At 46.4% G+C, this 13,134-nt stretch overlaps 1 protein-coding gene and 1 long non-coding RNA gene across 2 annotated transcripts in view; both read left to right on the top strand.

Moving 5' to 3' along the window:
- The window catches only part of PARVA (parvin alpha), a 189,022-nt gene that overhangs the window by 41,977 nt on the left and 133,911 nt on the right, over positions 1-13,134 (top strand).
- Positions 2,994-6,102, top strand: LOC110259299. The gene is made up of 2 exons (XR_002341573.1): positions 2,994-4,035; positions 5,554-6,102. It is a non-coding gene; the product is annotated as an uncharacterized LOC110259299 (long non-coding RNA).

Genomic DNA, 13,134 nt, shown 5'->3' with positions numbered 1-13,134 from the left:
ACTAGCTCTGTGAACTTGGCCATGTCATCTCATTTCTTCCCTGATATAACTCAGATGTGTTTGTTTATAAACAGGTATGATGTGCTAAGCCCTATTTGAGGAGCTGGGGATATGGCAGTGAATAGAATAGAGATCTGCATAATAAGGCAGGGCCAACTATGTGAAAATCTTGGGGATGAACTTTGCAAAAAAGAAGGGCTAGCAGGTGCAGCCACAGAAGTTTATGAAATCGAAAGGAGGCCCATGTGGTTGAAGCATGGAGGTCGAGGGGAGGCTGGTGCTGGGGCTGGGAGCCAGGCCAAGACTGGATGCTGCAGAGTCCCACAGGACCATCAGAAGACTGAGTTTTTCCCTAAAACATATGGGAAACCACTAGAGGATTTTGGCAGTGAAAAACGTGGTCTGTTTTTATTCACAGTGCCTGCCTCTTTGGCCATTAACTGCAATTAAGTAAGATAATATATGCAAGGAACCTGGTATACAGTAGGTGCTTGATAAGTGGTAATTAAGCTTTTCATGTTTTGGAGAAAAACTGGTTGTTTCCTATAGTTTGACTTGTCGCCTGAATAATGGTACCCCAAAATGTCTATGTCCTAATCCTTGGAATCTGTGACTATGTTACTTTACAGGGCAAAGGGGAATTAAGGTTGCAAATGGAATTAAGATCGTTAATTAGCTGACCTGAAAATAGGGAGACTATCTTGGATTATCCAAGTGGATCTAGAGTCATCACAAGCATCCTTCAGCATCAAGGAGGGAGGCAAGAGGGAGATTCAGAGGGAGAGGGGACCATAGCGGAAGGTCACAGAGATGCAGTATTATTAGCTTTGAAGATGGGGTAGGGGTCGCCATCCGAGGAATGCAGGTGGCCACAGAGCTGGAAAAGGCAAGGAAATGGTTTCTCCCCTAGAACTTCTGAAGGGAATGCAGCCTGGCTCACATCTTGATTTTAGCCCAGTGGAAACCCATTTGGACTTCTGACCACCGGAATTGTGAGATGCTGTATTTGTGTTGTTTTAAGCCACTCAGTACGCGGTAAGGATTTTGGACTAATCTTCCTAACTCCAATTTCGTACACCTCCCTATGACCTATGACCCATGACTTTTAAAACCTCTTGTTTCGTTCACCGTCTACAGATTGGTGCCTATGACGTGCCAGGCTATATAAGATGGTGTCTGTGCTTTGGGGGAGTTGAGCGGCTAGGAGACTTGCTGGTGTTTTCCATAACTTCTAGGGGTACCAAGTTCCACATGTGCTGCTGGGTAGCATCTCGTAGCCTCTCAAATACACGGGTGAAATGAGGCGGGTTTTTCATTGATCTGGGAAGACAGAAGCTACAGTGCTCCTGGTACAAGGCTGGGCTCTCAGCTCCAGCACCTGAGGGCTGGGTGACCCAGGCACAGGGACTGTGGAGAGGGGTGGCCTTGGGCCTTGCCTGGAGTGTCTCCATCGTCCCTTCCCAATCTGCAGGGACCAGCCTGCAGGCTTCTCCCTGAGGCACCCCAGCCTACCCCAGCTCACAGCAAGCACTCCCTCCCAGACCTGGCCCCTCTGATGACAGGGCTCCAGGCCAACCCGCTCCATCGTCTAGGCTGCACTTGTTTTTCCCTTTGCTTAAGCATCAGGCCCTGTCTGTGGAGGCGGCAGGCAGAGGCTCCTGGAGGCAGGCCCAGCCAGGCACAAGTTAGGGGCTCAGCAATGCCCGTGATTCGATTGGTTGGGGCTGGAAGCGAAGGTTTCTGTGCAAGGGCTTTTGCTTTATCCTTTTAGGGAAGTTCATTCTCTCTGGTTGCCTTTCCCCCTCCTTTTGGAGATGTTGCTAGAAGATGTCAGCCACAGAGGCCCAGCCGGCCCCAGACCTTCCTTCACACGGAGGCTGCCAGAACGTTCTTTCCAACACCAACTCTGACTTAGTCCCTCGTCCTCTGGGAAACACCCTCCCCTGCTCACCTATCTATAGCTGTGGTTTCAAACATTAAAAGGAAACATGAAATCAGTACTTTTCTTTTTCAGTGAAATATCAGTATGTAAACTCAAAGTCCGGAGGCAGCAGAGTTCCTGTTGTGGCGCAGCGGAAACAAATCTGACTCGTATCCATGAGGATGTGGGTTCGATCTCTGGCCTTGCTCAGTGGGTCGGGATCCAGCATTGCCATGAGCTGTGGTGTAGGTCGCAGATGCAGCTCAGATCCTGCATTGCTGTGGCGCAGGCTGGCAGCTATAGCTCCGATGAGACCCCTAGCCTAGGAATCTGTGTATACCAAGGGTGTGGCCCTAAAAAAGACCAAAAAAAAAAAAAAAAAAAGTCAGGAGGCAACAAAGTATGTAATCATTATTAAAGCATCTGGATTCTAGCATCAGACTTGGATTCAAATCCAGACTCTGCTACTCACATAACCTCAAGCAAGTTGTCTGACTGCTCGGGTCTCCATTTCCTGATCTGTAAAATGGGAATGCCTTCAGTTTCTAGTTCGCGAGGCTGTCAGATGTGATGAAATGATGTAAAGCGCTTCTCAGAGTGCCTGGCCTGGCCTAGATTACTCAATAAATGTTGGCTATTGTTACAAGAATATAAATTGTCTTATAACATTTAATTATCACACAGCCCACCAGGGACAATAGTTTGGCTGTTTGAATGAACACAGAATTTTTTAAAAAAATATTTTTTCAGATGGTCTTAGATTTACCAAAAAACTGAAGTGCAGAAAATTTCCCTGTACCCTCTACTTAGTTTCCATATTGTTAACATCTCACGTGAGATGCAATCAGTGAACCAATATTAATACATAAGCATTAACTGGGGTCCGTACTTTATTTCCTCTTTTTTGTTTTTTGTTTTTGTTTTTGTTTGCTTTTTAGGGCTGCACCCACAGCATATGGAGGTTCCCAGGCTAGGGGTCCAATCGGAGCTACAGGTGCCAGCCTACACCCCAACCACAGCAAAGCAGGATCTGAGCTGCATCTGCGACCTACACCACAGCTCATGGCAACACCGGATCTTTGACCCATGGAGCGAGGCCAGGGATCAAACCCGAAACCTCATGGTTCCTAGTCGGATTCGTTTCCGCTGCGCCACGGCAGGAACTCCCCTATTTCCTTCATTTTAACCGAAGGACATCCTTTTTCTGTTCTGGCATTCTGTCCAGGATAGCCCTATCACATTGTCACATTTCCTTAGGCTCCTCTTGGCGGGGATGCGTTTTTGATGACAGTTTTCAGGGGTGCTGGCGTTTTGTAGCTATTTGGTAGGACACCCCTCTACTGGGCGTTAGTCTGATGTTTCTCTCTTGGTTAGCCTGGAGTTGAACACAGAAATTGGCAGTCAGTGGATCGTGGCTGCCTACTCCCGTGTTCTCTCAGCTTCAGCATCCATAAAATTGGAATCAAATGTCTGCGGAAAGCCTCAAACACAGCTTGGAAAATCACAGATGGAGAAGTGGAGTCCAGGCTCCTTGGTGTGGCCAATGACGTCCTTCTCAGTCACCCCAACCCCTTCACCAGTCTCCTCTCCCTGCTGGGACCCCCCTGCCCCAGGTTTGCCATAGTCCCCCCAGGAGGCCTAGGCTTCAAAGCCTATTGATTGTCTTATGCAATGCCTGTTCTCCCTTCTCTTCCTAGCTCATTCCTCTTAGATCCACTTGACCTTCTGCCTCCTCCCTGACATCTTGCCCCCTTTCCCTAAAGAGCCTGGCAGTGTCCCTGAGGTCCCCTTAAAACTTGGCCCGTCTCTTGGTATTGTCCTTCTCGGGGCACGACATCACCTCTTCCTCTTGGCTGGAAGCTGCTTGAGAACAGGGACTGAATCGTAATCCCCTCTGTATTCCTCACGCCCAGGCTGAGGGCCTGCGCACAGTAGGTGCTCAGGGATGCTTCGTGAATGACTGACAGTAGAGAGAAGTGCTGTGTCTGTACCAACCTTAACACAGAGCATGTTGCCTTCATCCTAGGAATGCGGGGTGCTCCGGTGGGTGATGGATGCCGGTAACTAACCTTTGGGTGACTCTTAGAAAGCCACTCTTCCTGCCCCAAAGTGATGTGAGTACGTGGTGTGAACATGGAAAGGGCCACCAGGGGGCTCCAGGAAGCAGTTCACAGGCCCTGCCCTGGAGGAAAGTTCAGGGGTAGCCTCGGCAGCAAGCCTTGGGTTCTGCAGAATCCACAGAGAAAGTGTGTCAAAAGAGAGGTCTGTTTTGCTACTGATGTGCCAGGCTCTGTAGCAAGGACAGGATGTACCAGCTTGTTCTGAAAACATGTGTGGGCCCTGGACAGTCTTTTTTCCCCAGAGGTCTCCGCCTGCAGAAATCGGGACAAAAGATACCGATAGCCAAGAAATAATATTTGCAGGAGCAAATGATCTCGTTACAGCCGCCAGCAGACCTTCACTTCATTCAGATTCCCCAATTTCCACTTCCACTCCAGCATTAATAGTTCTCCCTGGATTGGAAACTCGATGGATATTCCTAAAGCCAAGTTTATCACTGAGAAGTTGGAGCCAAAATCCCAGGGTTTTTTTTTTTAAAATGCTATGAGGAGGGGGAAAAAAATAGCTGAGCTAATTTGAGATAATGAAGCTTGAATTAGAAGTTGCTCTCAGGGGTCAATAACATCTATTATTTTGTTCTGGTGGCTGATATTATTAAAAGTAATAAGACTAGCAGACTATCTTGTGTATAGGGTTGTGGGTGTGTTGTGTGTGCTTTGTGTTGTTTGCCTACTCAGTGCTAGGCATTGGGATGGAGATGTCTGCCCTTCCCAGGCACCTGCCCTTGGACATCCAAGAGGAATTTGAGCAGCATAACCCCTGCCCATTCTGCTATAAAGATATGAGCTCCATTTCACAGATGAGGAAACTGAGGGTCAGTCACATTAAGTGGTTTATCAAGGCTGGAAATAAAATTCTGGCTCCAAGCCTTGTCAATCACCCAGACACACCCCAAGAGGATCTAAAATAGTTGTCAATCGGAAGACCTCTCTTGCTCCAAGGGACAGAAAGGGATTATCACAGGAGAAATGTATAGGCATTACAAGTAAATCCATCATGAATGATAAAAAGAATGATAATTAATATTTTACAGTTCTGGGGCTGTTAACTACCTGGTAGTCATGAGAGACACATGAAAATACAAAGGGGGCGTTCCTGACTTGGCTCAGCAGTAATGAACCCAGCTAGCATCCTTGAGGATGCAGGTTCGATCCCTGGCCTTGCTCAGTGGGTTAAGGATCTGGCGTTTCTGTGAGCTGTGGTGTAGGTTGGGACTTTGATCCCCAGTTGCTGTGGCTGTGGTGTAGGCTGGCAGCTGCAGCTCCGATTCAGCCTGGCCTGAGAGCCTCCACATGCCATGGGTATGGCTCTAAAAAGACAAAAACAAAAACAAAACCCACAAAGGGATATCTGCTAGAATTTAATGCTGTTTGTACTCAGAAGACTTTTAAGAGCCAAGTTAAGATGGACCCTCTAAACTTGCACATTTTAAGAGGCCGACTCCTCCTCCTAAGGGTTGTGATCCAGCTGCACGTGATCCTCCCCCACCCATCTTCTGTTTGGCTCCCCAGAGGCGACGGTGGTCAGGTGAGTTGCCCACTGGACGCACTCCAGGAAACTGGCACTGGCAGCTCCCTGTCCCGAGAGCTCTCTCACCAGGATTTCTGAGAATGCGAACGCTCAACGGGAGAGCCCAGAACCAAACTTGGAGAACACCCGAGCGCCAGCTGGAAGACATCAAGCATCCCTCCATGGCTTTCTTAGACAGGAGAGCGTTTGTAACGGGAGAGCAAAGCAGTTTCTACACAGAGCCGTGACTAAAGGAGGATGGGCAAAAAACCTGCTGGACTTTTGTCCCATATGATAGCCTGAGTTCCTTTAGAAGCTGCCAAGGTTCTCAGGACCAGGTGTGTGCCATGCCCTTGGCTGGGTATCATGCGGCTGTGCCTGGCACATCGTCACCAAGTTCACTTCTCTGAGCTCCAGGACTCACCCTAGGCCAGCATGAAGCTATTAATTATTTTTCTTTGTCAAACCTTTGTCAGCAACTTCATCCCCAAAGAAGTGGTTTGTATTCCCTTTGGCAGTGTTTGTGACTCTAATAAATGAGAGATAATTACACTCTGGTTTTAAAATTAAAACACACCAAGAGCTAACGATGCCAGTGAGGAGTTAGTTATATTTTACAGCAGCCTGCTTCCCTCAGGTCAACAGACTGAGTTTGCTGTGTTTCGTGCAGACTCTGAGGGGCTTGAGTGGTTTAGAGGAAAGATTTTTATGAGGCCTGCCACTCGTCCTCTCTGGCTTTCAGTTTTTGTGAAATAATGCTTCAGATTCTTTTGTATTTTAGCACCTCTGGAGGAATTAAGGCTCTAAAATTGCAATTAAAATGTGAGCATTAAGGAGTTGCAAGATTAAATGAGAGGACATATCAGAAAGCATTTGGAGATGTTTTTTATTTCATCCTATTCTCTCTGTGTGCATAATGCTTGGATTTGGCAGGAGAGAAAGGCGTTCTTGTGGCTGCCCAGAATTTCTTTCTTTCTTTTTTTTTTAAATTTTTTTTTTGTCCCCTAGTTTGTGCTTGGAAAGTGAAAATATATTCAAGGAGGTCCTCGCAAACATTTGATCTTGTTTTCGTAAGGAGTGAGAGGAACTGTGAAAAGAAATTTAAAAAGTGGAATTATATTCTTAATGTCGTTTGGCCAGTGACCCCCGTCTGTGGGGGCCTGAGAGCAGTTTGGGGGAGTGTGGCTGGCCCGTGATGCCTGTTAACCCCTCATTAGTGGGCTCGGTGGAAGTTGGTGAAGCTTTACTTCATGGCGGTTTGGGAAGAAGACGTCTTCCCATTGTGTCAGAGGCTCTAATGCCACAGGTTGAAGGGCCTTGCTTTTTTCAGAATGAGAGGCTGCATGCCTGCAGGAACCTACCTGAGCCCTGGCACGCTGGCTTAGCTCTATGCTTTTCACCCACTTCCCCCACTCCCAGCTCCTTTTTTTTTTTTTTTTTTTTTTTTTGTCTTTTTTTTAGGGCTGCATCCTCGGCATATGGAGGTTCCCAGGCTAGGGGTCAAATTGGAGCTCTACCCGCCAACCTATACCACAGCCACGGCAACATGAGATCCGAGCCGTGTCTGCGACCTACCCCACAGCTCATGGCAACACCGGATCCTTAACCCACTGAGCGAGGCCAGGGATCGAACCTGCATCCTCATGGATAGTAGTCAGATTCATTTCCACTGAGACATGACGGGAACTCCAATTTTTTGTTTTTTGTTTTTTTGGTCTTTTTTTAGTCCCACCCCAATCTCCTTGATGAGTGATGTGCTGAGACCAGTAGGGCAGCACGGAGGGCTTCAGGACCTGGGGAGAGGGTTTATCTCTGTCAAGTGAGCTGCCAGCTGTACTTACACAGATGGGCATTTGGGCACTGGAAATCTGTGAATACGCCCAAAAGACGTTGTAGGGCCCATGGGAGCAAAGACGAGTGAGAAACCTGAAACTAGGATTCCAGCATGGCAGAGTGGAAAGAGTCAAGTTTCGTGTGCTCTCTGCTAAGCTTTCTCATAGGGCTTTCATTTTCTGTAAATTATAGGAGAAAGCCCTCTTTTGACAACCCTGCACTTAAGACACATCAACCACTTTGACTATTAAGTGGCATTATTTTGCCCTCCCCACCCCCACTCCCAGATGTGCTTTGATAACCAGGCCGCACTCTCTGATGTCATCAATACTTAAATTTATTTGGAGGGATGAGGAAAGTTTGAGCCATTGAGCAACAATGGCCAGTGTTTACTCTCTGGGGGAATCAGCTTTTACATCATCTGAACCTAAGACATTTTCTAGACGGCAATATATATTCTCACAGATCTTAATTTGAGGCATAGATGTTAGAATAATTTCATTTTGAAATATGGTGGTAGTAAAATTCAGCATTAACATGAGCAGTCAATAATTCAAACTTTTATTTGCTCTGATATCAAAGGAATATCTTTCTGCTCCCACCAGCTGGGGGGCGGAGGGTTGGGGGGTGGGGATTTAGCATTCTGCTGATAATAGTACTTTTTTCAGCTCCATGGGATTTTTTTCTTCAAGAAGAACTGATTTTTTTTTTTCCTTTGTCATTGATTTATTTAGTTTCTGAGTTCTGCAAGGGTCCTGCATAGCTCCCTGGATCTTTGTGAAAAGGCACGTGACCTTTCCCACTAAGCTGTTGGCGTAATCTATGTATGCCTTATTAGGGGCAGAAAGTTTGAAAACTTATGAGAACTGTTGATAATCTCCATTTGTTTCCCCTTTCAACATCTTAATGCCATGGTGAACTGGCTGTTTTGGCAGAGCGGTCTCAAGTGGAATGATGCAGGGGGAATTTTCCCCCTTGGTGGAACTGATTGACTAGCCTATGTGAGCCGCTTTAGAAAACTTTTCATCTGTAGGATAATTTTGGTCATTAGGAACATAAATGGCTTTGTCACCCGTTAGCAGGCAGATGGAGCATGTGTTTCACATTATTAATTCGAGGCAGCGTTAGGACTGGTTGAAGCAACTTTGAAGAAAGCAGAGTCTACACATCCCCAACTCGTCTCCAGTTCCACTGCAAGAGGCAGTGTTCACACTGTCCGGGGTTGTAGAACAGCCTCCTCTGATGGGAATACTGTGTGACATGAACCTTGCCAAAAACTAATGGATCATTTACAGGAAATAAGAAGTTAAGGAGGAGGATGAGTCAGTAGACTTCAAAGTGAACCCGTTTCCACAGAACTTAAATAATGAATACCAAAACCGGAGGATTTCAGAGACAGCTTACACAGCTCTCTGTGCAGCTGGAACCTTTGGCCAACTCCAGCTCCGTCTGCTTTGATGAAGGGTCCCTCCTGCTTCAGGAAGGAAGCAGCAATAAGGAGGAAGGAAGGAAGGAAGGAAAGGGAGAAAGAGAAGGGAGGGATGGAAAGAAAGAAGGGAAGTGACTTGAAAAAGCAAAAAAAAAAAAAAAAAAAAAAAAAAAAGCAAAGAAATTCCCATTGTGGTGCAGTGGAAACGAACCCGACTAGGATCCATGAGGATGCGGGTTCGATTCCTGGCCTCGATCAGTGGGTTAAGGATCCAGTGTTGCTGTGAGCTCTGGTGTAGGTCGCAGACGTGGCTTGGACCTGGCATTGCTGTGGCTGTGGCGTGGGCCAGCAGCCACAGCTCCGATTCGACCCCTTGTCTGGGAACCTCCATATGTTGCAGGTGCAGCCTTAAAAAGCAAAAAAAAAAAAAAAAAAAAAAAAAAAAAAGAAGGGGGAGGGGAAGTGAAGTGAAAAGAAAGGGAGAGGAAGAAGGATGGGTGGATGGGTGATGGATGAAGGAAGGAAGGGAAGTAGAAAGGAAGAACAGAGAGATGGAGGGGCAGAGGAGGATGGGGGCGATCGGAAGGTGGGTAGTTAAGTCTAATTCTGCATAAATATATTTTGTGTGGCAAGTATCCTAGTACATCTGTCATGTGGGTCTCTGTTTGAGCAGATTACAAAAGTCAAAATAAAATTGTGTATCTTTTTAAATGCCACTGAGTCATTTCTGAGCCCATAGACAAAGGGTTTGGAGTTTGATTTTGGAACTACTTATAATGGAGAAAATTTGAGAAAATTGAGGACTGGTTGAGATTATTAGCACAGTGCAGAGGTCTCTCACTTTAAGGAAACATGTCTATCAATGAAATAGACTGATTTAGGAGATTCATGCATAATGCAAAAACATTTTGATCCAGCAGGTCCACCTTCAGGAGTTTATTGTTAAATAATTGGACAAGGAAGTTTCTGACGTGGCTCAGTGGAAACCAATCTGACTAGTATCCATGAGGATGCAAGTTCAATCCCTGGCCTTGCTCAGTGGGTTAAGGCTTTGGCGTTGCCGTGAGCTGTGCTGTGGGTCGAAGACACAGCTTGGATCCCTTGTTGCTGTGGTTGTGGCATAGGCTGGCTGCTGTGGCTCTGATTCGACCCCTAGTCTGGGAACTTCCATATGCCATGGGTGTGGCCCTAAAAAGAAAAGAAAAGAAATAATTGGACAAGAGCATAAACTTTGCGTGGATAATGGCATTACTCATACTTGTAAAAATGTTGAAATGATATGTCTAATAAGAAGAAACATTAAATAAATCATGGTGTATAAGTATATACTAGAACATCATTAAGAATACGGCACAGTTCTATATTGACATGGAATGACTTTCAAAATATAGTCACTGAAAATTTTTCAGAAAGTATTTTTATGTATTTAATGTGTGTATATGTTTGTACTTGCATTGAAACAAATCTAGAGATGTGCACAAGTGTTAACAGTGATTAAAACTGAAAGTTGGGGTTTTGGGGTGATTTTAATTTTCTTGTCTGCACTTTCTAATTTATTTTCTGCAATGAATATGTATTACTTGCCTAATATAAAAGACAGTTGGTAAGAGAGGAGGATTTTTCACTCTGAGGGAGGATTTATTCAAGCTTTTTGCCCACGGAGAAGGACTCAAGTTAAATTTGAGTTTACAGAGACCCTCCCAATGTTGGGAGAAGAAGACTTTCCCAAATGTCAAAATCCTGTTTCTGGATCTTTTTGGCTTCAGGGGCCCTCTGGTGCCAAGCCTTCCTTCTTTTCTTTCTTTATTTATTTATTTATTTTGCTTTCAGAGCTATAGCTGCTGTCCTATGCCACAGCCATAGCAACATGGGATCTAAGCCACATCTGCAACCTACACCACAACTCATGGCAGTGCCAGATCCTTAACCCACTGAGCAAGGCCAGGGATTGAACCCGCATCTTCATGGATACTAGTTGGGTTCATTACTGCTGAGCCACAATAGGAACTCCCCAAGCCTTCCTTCTTGCTCATAGTGTCACCTGAGTTTTCTTGGGTGGCTGGAGCCAGGAGCTGCCCTTCTGGTTGGGCAGCCCTGGGAAGAGAGGCAGCCAGGCACCTCTGGCCAAGTGGTACCCTTTCCTCTGGAATGGAGACCCACCAGTACCAGGTTCTAATGAGAAGTGATCATAGGCCACCCAAGGCCAGCTTGGGTATTTACAAGACTTGGGGGGAGGGGTGGAGAGGAGAAATCACTTCTTTTTGTCTTTTTTTTTTTAGGGCCACACCCACGGCATATGGAGGTTCCTAGGCTAGGGGGCAAATCGGAGCTACAGCTGCCGGCCTACACCACAGCCACAGCAATGCCAGATCCGAGCCGTGTCTGCAACCTACACCACAGCTCACGGCAATGCCAGATCCTTAATCCACTGAGCAAGGCCAGGTATTGAACCCGAAACCTCATGGTTCTTAGATTCGTTTCCGCTGCGCCATGAGGGGAGCCCCCGACATCACTTCTTTGAAAGGAAAGAAAATAATCAAATGGCCGGTCTTTGCAAAGTTCTGCTGGCTTAGCCCCCTGGGCCCTGAGGAGAATCAGGAACTGAATTCCTGCCCTATTCTCAGAAATTCTGCAAGGAAATCAGCCTGGGCCCATTGAGGAGCCAAGGAGGGTGCGTGGGCCCCTCCCTGGCTTTTGCTCTCCACAGTAGATGCTCCCACCTCTGGCTTATATGGATTTTATGCCCTTGGTGCGGGCTTGGTGAGGGTGCCCTGGTCACAGGCCTCTGGATCTTGCTCTTCCATCCCTTTTGGGGCCATGGTGACCTCTGGGACCATTTCCTCCTCCTTTCTTGGTTTCTCTTTGTTGGATCCAGCTGGTCTCATCCCTGGGGCAGGATGGGTGTGGGAGGAGGATGAAGACAGTTGAGATTCTTTAGCTGGTGGGTTGCTGGTCTGGAGCAGAGCCCGGCTCCTCAGCCATCCCTTCCACAGCCTCCCCCACCCCTAGTTCAGGGTCGGGATGTAAGATTCAGTTCTCACCCCATCTGGAGCCAGCTTGATGCCTGCTTCCTTCTCTCTAAAGCACCTGGGCTTCACTGGAGCCAAACTTAATCTTCATCCATCACCCTCTGGCTTGGTGATTCCGACCAATCGCTTCACCTCTCTGAGCCTGTTTCCTCGTCTACATAAACCTTCTGTTCTGTTGGGGGTGGAGGTTGGGGGCTGCAGGTCAAAGACTATAAGTACCCTAACACAGGGAAGTGCTTTGAATAGTACCTTGCACACTGTAATAATAATAATAATTATAATTGCTATGAAAACCGACTGTTACTGAACAAGACTCTGTGTGAGTCACTTTTATAAACACTTGCATATAGAAATTTACTTAATCCTCACCGTGGCCTTTGAAGTAGGTACTAACCAATCCCATTTACAGAAGAAATTGAACCATGAAGAAACTGAATAACTTGTCCAAGGTAGTAAGAGAATGAGTGAAGTAACCAGGGTTATGACCAAGAGTTTTTTGGTTTGTTTTTTTTTAATGGTGGTGCAATATACATAACACAAACTTTACCATCTTAACCGTGTTCAAATGCACATTTCAGTGATGGTAAGTACATTTACATTGCTGTGCAGCTGATCTCCAGAACTCTTTCCATCTAGCGAAACTGTAAGTCTGTACCCATTAAATAGCCACTCTCCGTTACCCATCCCCCCCAGACCCTGGAAACCACCATTCTGCTTTCTTTCCCTATGAACTCAACTGTATATGTCGTACAGGTAGGATCTTGCGGTATTTGTCTTTTGTGACTGGCTGATTTCACTTTGCATAATGTTCTCAAGGTTTATCCATGTTGTAGTATGTGTCAGAGTTTACTTTCTTTTTATGACTGAGTAATATTCCATTGCATGGCCTGTGGGGGAGGGGGAGGGGGTGGGATGGACTGGGAATTTGGGCTTAACAGGTGCAAACTATTGCATTTGGAATGGATAAGCGATGAGATCCTGCTGTATAGCACAGGGAACTGTATCTAGTCACTTTTTTTTTTTTTTTTTTTTTTTTGTCTTTTTGGTCTTTTTTTCTAGGGCCACACCCGTGGCATATGGAGGTTCCCAGGCTAGGGTTCGAATCAGAGCTGTAGCTGTCCACCTATGAAACAGCCACAGCAACGTCAGATCCGAGCCACATCTGCGACCTATACCACAGCTCATGGCAACGCCAGATCCTTAACCCACTGAGCAAGACCAGGGATGGAACTCACAACGTCGTGGTTCCTAGTCGGATTCATTAACCACTGAGCCACGACGGGAACTCCTGT

This window comes from Sus scrofa, chromosome 2 (genome assembly GCF_000003025.6).
Source record: "Sus scrofa isolate TJ Tabasco breed Duroc chromosome 2, Sscrofa11.1, whole genome shotgun sequence".
Lineage (NCBI taxonomy): Eukaryota > Metazoa > Chordata > Mammalia > Artiodactyla > Suidae > Sus > Sus scrofa.
This window is presented reverse-complemented; position numbering and strand designations above follow the sequence as displayed.